Source organism: Ambystoma mexicanum, chromosome 5q (assembly GCF_040938575.1).
Source record: "Ambystoma mexicanum isolate Mex_15411 chromosome 5q, UKY_AmexF1_1, whole genome shotgun sequence".
Lineage (NCBI taxonomy): Eukaryota > Metazoa > Chordata > Amphibia > Caudata > Ambystomatidae > Ambystoma > Ambystoma mexicanum.
The window spans coordinates 127,686,838-127,694,572 of NC_090933.1; positions in this window are offsets into that span (position 1 = coordinate 127,686,838).

The following is a 7,735-nucleotide window of genomic DNA, read 5'->3' on the forward strand; positions in this document are numbered from 1 at the left end:
GTCAGTTTACCAAAGACCTGCTCTCATTAACATGATTCAATTACTTATTAACAAACTAGTATACATCTAGTATATATCTAGTTCAGTTTTATTAAAGAAAAAATAATTAAAACATAAATTTGAAAAACATTATTGATTAAACAAATGGTGCACAGATCTGTAATCAGAATTGTAACATGTGAAAGCCATAGCTGTTTTTCATCAACCATGAAAACTTTAAAAACATCTCATAATAGACACAACATAACTGCAGTAACAAATTTTATAATTCGTGCTTCCTGATACCTGCTGCATAGTTTGAAATGTGGTAAAATCCCACATTCAAATTATCTATCATACAATGATGTTAATTGATATATCAGATATATCAGTTATTTAGAGAACAATATAAATGTTGAACAGTGTTTTGGCCTCTTCAGAGCTAAACTTCATGTTGCTCCACAAATAGTATGGCCTTCATCAGGATACATTCACTTGAAGGCAATTAGTGCTCTCTCACGTATCACTCATTTGAAAATCTCTCATCTGTCATATTCTGAAAGCAATTAAATATATGATATATTTGATACATGTGGACCTTACATCGTTACACATGTCAAATTAAGAATACATTATCTGACTAATTGAATTGTTCATGAACCACCACAGATTCACTTACTCTACTCAAGGTTTCATATGTTTCCCAAAAGGCAGCAGTCAACAAAAATAATGCTGACCAGAAACCTTCATCCTAGTCAAAGTAAACATATTGGGGTTTCTAAACCGTATATCCTGTTCCTATACTTCTTTCATTCTAAATATGTTTTGAAAATTCATACCACTTAATCAAAAATAGGCCATAATATAGTCCAAATCAACATCATACCTCTAATCTTACTTGGAAGACACAAAATTCACTAATAATCTAACCTTGATTGCACAAGTATCCATGATATACTTTATCAAAAGGCAGTGCTTCATAGATCTAAACGTTATCAATAAAAATAACCATATTGCCAAACAGGTAACAAAGTATTGCCTCATTCTAAATTCCACTCACGCTACAGATGAGACATTTTAACATCTATGTATATTCCTGGACCAGATAAATGAGTTTGTTCCACCTATCAGGTCCACAACCAGCAGGTATCACTCTAAGACACTCTGAATTGGACAAAACTAGATGCAAGTTCAGGCATCCTTTTTAACTTCTAAATGTACATATGTGCTGGAACGTTAAATCCATCTATGTCAGTGCCATATTGAGAGTACAAATGGCTATCAAAGTCTTTAACTATGATGCAACATTGGTTCTATATTTCATTATCAGCTGATCTTACTATATCTTTATTTAGCATCACATCAAGCATACAAAAAGGCAAACCATAATTGCGAAGATTCTCTCTCTCTTTATCGTAACTCAGTTTGACTCCGCACTAGGAGTAGAATTGGCCTCTTATAGTACTTCTTCTTTCAAGTATCATCCAGATGAAAACTAATATTTTCAGTCTTCTTAATCACTGTCAAATGTAGGAAAAGAAATCAATATATTCCTGCTCATATAAAATACCTTAATCCCACCTACAGCAAACTGATTGGCTCATAACATTGTTTGTTATGATACATTAGGAAATGAAAACTACAATGTTCATTTCTAGAGGATGCAGCTACAACCATTCATTCATAATGACAGCCAACTTCTTGGATTGACATGTGAGTTTTCCATCACAATGCCTATGATTCATCAATTTACAGATGCCAAATGTATAACTACCATTCGGTTACATTATGCAACAGACCACAAATAATGCAGTGCAAAATACATACTAGTTCAATAGAACACTGAACACAATCATCTTTGTCATTATACTCAAACCTGACCTTATTCTTGTCAGAAAAATAATTGTTCGATGCCATAGACATTTAACCCACAGCTTAGTGTATTCAAATTATATATCATGATTCTTTCTAATTTGGTTAAACAGTGATCTATATCATCCCTCTTGGGTTTGAACTAACTAGTTGTTCAAAAAACTTTCAAGCTCATTCTCATTGCCTTTCAATTTTAGAAAATGCTTGACCAATAATTTATCTGCTATTATGAATTCAGGATCTGTGTTCAGAGATACTCTGTCTGATGTGTCTATAATTATAATTGGTTATTTATAACACATTTAATACCCAGAGGTTTCTAAGCACGGACCCGGGATCGAACTTGTGTTGCTCAGTGTTGTCCTGCTACCAAGGCGAGCATGTTGCCCCCGAGCTATCCTCCAGAGACAGTCTAGTAATTTATCCAACATACGAAAGATTACAAGGATACAAAGGCGGTAATTCATGGAATTAAGCGCAGAAGTGGCGCATGCGGCTGGCGCACAGAGTGCGCGTCCGGCAGCTTGCGCCAGCCGTGTGCGCCAAATCCCATTTTGGCGCACAGCGTATTCATGGATTTATACATCCATAACCAGCCGTGGCGCAGAGTTGCGCAGTGAGCCTGCAACAGCGCCAGTTACGCCCCATCACCCCTGGGCATGCCCCGCAGGCAGCCCATCACCCCTGGGCATGCCGCGCAGGCAGCCCATCATCCCTGACCATGCCCCGCAAGCAGCCCATCACCCCTGGCCATGACCCGCAGGCAGGCCAAATGGCACCTTGCACTTGGGAGCCCTGACTCATGTCTCTCACCACACCCCCAGTGACGGGCACCTGCCAGCAGGCCCCGACTCATGTCCCCCACCCAACACGTCATCACAATCCAGACCCATGGACAAAAAAATGAATGCAGAAATCAATAAAATCCAAAGTAAAATGGCTCCAAAGTGTCCCTCCATAAAACAAAATCCAAAGTAAAATAAAAAAAGCAAAGCATTCTGTTACGCTCACCTGATTCCCACGGGGGCGTCGATCTGGACTGGCCCACTGTTGCTTCCACCAGAGTAACACGTAGAGCCGAGATGACAGACTGGACAGACCCACTTAGCTTTGTTTGTTGGACTCGTACGAATATCTTTCTGCAATGGAGAAGGGGAATTAACCTCCCGTAATCTGAGCGTTAACCCGCCTTCCCACTCCCCTTGTCTGCCCACAGAACACTCCTGAAGTCCCCTCTTAATCTCACCTGATGATTTGGAAAGATGAGCTCTCCATCCGGCGTCGAGCGCAGGGGCGCGTAGACGACCAGTTACTTCACTGGCATGGAGGAATTGGCGAGTTCCAGTATTGACTCTAAAGTCCAATCGTTCGTAAGAGTTCAAAAGTCTGATCTTCACTCTGCCAGATTCCTAGCAGGTTGCAGATTTAAACCACTAGAAGAGTTCCAAGTGGCAATTGGTAAAATCCTGGTAAGTCTATTGTGGTTCTCCCCTTTGGGGCCGGGGTACAGCGATGATGCAGAATTAACTGCGCCGACCCGAAATGAGGTGAGTACCCCCCTGTGGTAAATCAGGTAAGTCTTTGGGGTTAGGTTGTATTGTCCTTGTTTTCCCCTTAGGGGCCGTGGTGCGGCGGTGATGCAGGATTGACTGCGCCGACCCGAGATGAGGTGAGTACCCCCCTGTGGTAATCAGGTAAGTATTTGGGGGTAGGTTGTATTGCCCTTGCTCACCTATTTGTTCTGGTCTCCCCAGGTGTTGAAGAATGGCCTGGAGATGCTGGGTTCGCGATGAAGTAAAGGAATGCAGCCCCAGATGGTGAGTTCAGCGCGGCGCTGCGAGGTGCGTGGCAACGCACCTGTGAAGGCTTCTCTCTTCCAGATCGACGATGTGCTGGATCGAGGATTCAGGTAAGGGTTTTGTTCTGATCTCTTCTCCTTCTCCTTTTCTTGTTCCAGGTGTTCCAGGGCTGAAGCGGGTGTGGCTGAAGACTGGAGCTGCTGAAGACAAGGTGAGCGTTACGCTGCAGCACGCAGAATAACGCGAAGCACGTGTGGCTGTCCGGGTGTGGCTTAAATAGCCTTGGAAGAAGTTCCAGGTAAGTATTCTTCCACAGCCCCACCGAGAGGAAAGGAGTCCCTGAGGTAAAATAGTCCCTCTAAGCCTCATTTGGCTTGTGGCTTCGTGCAGCATGGTCTGCATCAGGTAGGTATGCAGCATGGTCTTCTACATCAGGTAAGTTTTCTGTAATGAGCCTGGCGCCCATGGCGCCAGGACTGACTTTATTCTTATGAGTCTGGTGCCATAGGCGCCAGGACTGTAGCCAAATAGCCCCTAACTGGGGTTTTTGGGCATGCTTCAAGTGGCATGATGCCTGCTTCCGGGGTTGCTGGGCCTGGTCTGGCTTTCCGGGGGCAGGCATTGTGACAGCTCTCCCCCTCAAGGCCCCTCCTAAAGCTGTTCTCCCTCTCGGCCTAGGTTTTTCTGGAAATTCTTGGTGGAACCTTTTCACTAATTGAGGTGCATGCACATGGTCACTAGGCTCCCAAGATCTTTCTTGTGGACCATAACCTTTCCAATCAATGAGATAGAAGAGTTTTGATCTCACCCTTTTAGAGTCCAAGATATTCTTGACTTAGAATTCGGGTTCTCCGTCTATGAGGATAGGTTCAGGTGGGGTGGTTAGCCTAGTTCCTGGTTGCACAGGCTTCAAAAGAGACACGTGAAAAACAGGATGAACACGCATATGACCAGGCAGGTCCAACTTGACGGCCACTGGGTTAATTATAGCCTTAATAGAATAAGGTCCCAAATACCTGGGGTTAAAAATCTGTGTTCCTTTGAGTGGTAAGTACTTGGTGGCTAACCATACTTGGTCCCCTACTTGGTATTGCGGTGCTTCACTCCTGTGTTGATCAGCATCCTTCTTGTATTTATCCTTAGCCTTTTGTAAATGTGCAGTCGCCTCTTTAAAGACTTGTGTGATAACAGCGTGGAGATGGTCCACCGCGGGCATCTCTAAATGCTGGGGAGAATCTAAATCTGAGGTTCGAGGATGGTGACCATATATGGTAAAAAAAGGGCTTTGTTTAGTTCCTGAGTGTACAGAATTATTGTATGCATACTCGGCGATCCAAAGAATGTCTTTCCAATCCCCCTCAGATTGATGTAGCATACAACGTAGGTATTGCTCAAGAGTCTGGTTGGTTCTCTCTGTTTGACCGTCGGTCTGGGGATGGTGGCTGGTTGAAAGCCTAACATCAATTTGTGCCAGCTGGCAGCACTTCCTCCAAAAATGGGAAATAAATTGACTTCCCTGATCCGAAATTAACACAGAAGGAAAGCCATGTAGGCGGACAACATTTTCAAGGAACTTCTTAGCCAGGATTGAAGCTGAAGGTATTCCTTTTAAAGGAATGAAATGGGCCATTTTAGAAAAAAGATCTACAATAACTAGAATGGTGTTATAACCGTTGCACGGGGGTAAATCCGTGATAAAGTATAATGACAAGGTATGCAAAGGAGTAGGTGGTATGTCTAATGGTTGTAATAATCCAGCTGGTTTTTTCTTTTCCCCTTTATTTTGAGCGCAAATGCCACAAGACATGACAAACAACTTGACATCTTTTCGCCAGGTGGGCCACCAAAACTGTTTCTTGATTTTGGCTTCAGTTTTTGCAATGCCAGGATGCCCTTCCATCAAGGTGTCGTGGTAATGAGAAATGACAAGTTTCTGTAGTTCCTCTAGTGGCAGAAATAGCCGGCCTTGGTAATAAGGTAGATTGTTGGTGACAGAATACTCTGGACCTTTTCTTGCCCAGCCCTGTAAGGCATCGGAATCAAAGAGTTGATGGACCCATTCTTGAATGTCCTCCAGAGAGTGTATGGATGTCAGACCAAGGATCCTCTGTTCGGGAATTATGGGTACAGGTTCTAAAGCTCTTTCTGTTTCTCCCATTCCAATTCGGGACAGGGCGTCAGCTTTTCCATTTTTACAACCTGGTCGATAGGTTATTACAAAATCAAACTCGGCGAAGAACAATGCCCAACGGAGTTGGCGTGAAGATTGGGCCTTGGCTACCTTTAGGTATTTTAAGTTGCGGTGAACAGTGATGACCGTAATGGTATGTCTGGCGCCCAGCAGATAGTGCCGCCAAGCCTTGAAGGCGGACTTGATGGCCAACAGCTCCTTGTCGGTTATGGCATAATTTAATTCGGGAGCCGAAAACTTTCTTGACCAAAACGCCACTGGGTGCAGCCGGTTAGTTTCGGGATCCTTTTGGGAGAGCACTGCTCCCATAGCTGAACTGGATGCATCTGTTTCCACTATGTAGGGAAGCTCTGGGCGTGGGTGTCGTAATACAGGAGCGGACGTGAATTTCTTTTTTAACTCTTGGAAGGCGTTCTCGGCTTCTTCTGTCCATGCAAAGCGTTTATTCTTTCGCAATAGTGTTGTAATGGGATGTACAATGTGTGAGAAGTCCGGGATGAACCTGCGGTAGAAATTGGCAAAGCCGAGCATGGTTTGAACTCCTTTGACTGAGCTTGGGGAAGGCCAATTAAGAATTGCATCCACCTTACGTGTATCCATCCGGATTCCTTTCGGGGTCAGAATAAATCCAAGGAACTCTACTTCCGTAGTGTGAAAGATGCACTTTTCCAGTTTAGCATATAACTTATACTGGCGTAACTTCTCTAGGACTGCTCGGACGTGCTTTACATGAAAGGATTCTGATAGGGAGTATACTTAGATATCGTCGATGTAAACGACTACACAAACATCGATGAGCTCTCGGAAGACATCGTTCATGAAGAACTGGAAGGCCGCTGGTGCGTTACACAGTCCGAAAGGCATCACCTGGTACTCAAATAATCCGTACTTGGTGCGAAAAGCAGTCTTCCATTCGTCACCCTCTTTGACGCGTACCAGATGATATGCCCCCCGAAGGTCTAGTTTTGTGTACATACAAGCGTTCTTTACCTGGTCTAGTAGTTCAGGGATCAAAGGCAATGGGTATCGATTCTTGATAGTTATCAGATTCAGCGCGCGGTAGTCAATGCATGTTCTAAGGTCGCCTTCCTTTTTAGGCACGAAGAACAAAGTGGAAGATGCAGGGGACTTGGACGGGCGGATGAAGCCATTAGCAAGATACTGGTCTAGGTACTGGCGCAAGTGGAGATTTTCAGGTTCCGTGAGGGCATAGATTCTGCTGCAAGGTGGTTGTGCTCCTGGTATGAGATCTATTTGACAATCATACAATCTGTGCGGTGGTAAGGTGTTTGCCTGCTCCTTTTGAAAGACATCCTGAAAGTCTTGGTATTCAGCAGGTAATTGTATGGCAGCTGGGATTATTGGGGCCAGTACTGAATTTAAAGTTCTCTTTGGGTAATAGGTGTTAGCACATTCTGGGAAGGTTAGTCTCTTCTCTCGCCAATCAATACAGGGATTGTGTTTTTCCAACCAAGGGATTCCCAGTATCAGTTGAAACTGTGGAGCCTTGATTAAATCAAACACCATAACGTCTCGGTGTCCATACTGACCCAGCAATGTCATCTCTGCAGTGGAATGAGTTACGGGCCCAGAGGAAATTTCAGTTCCATCAACAGTGGTGACAACATCGGCAGTGGTCTTTCGGGTGAGAGATAGATTCATCCTGGAAGCCAATCCGCAGTCCAAATAGTTTCCTATGGCTCCACTATCTACGTACGCCTTTACCGCGTGCATGAGTGATGGCTGCTCTGGATCTATAAGGACCATGGGTATGGTGAAATGCGAGGTCACAGTGTCCTCCTTTAAGCTCGGCAAGCTGACCTCTATGCTTGCCGGGCGTGGTCGTTTGCCGAGTCAGGTTTCAAGTGGGTTTTCGTCTGCTGCTCCTATAGTT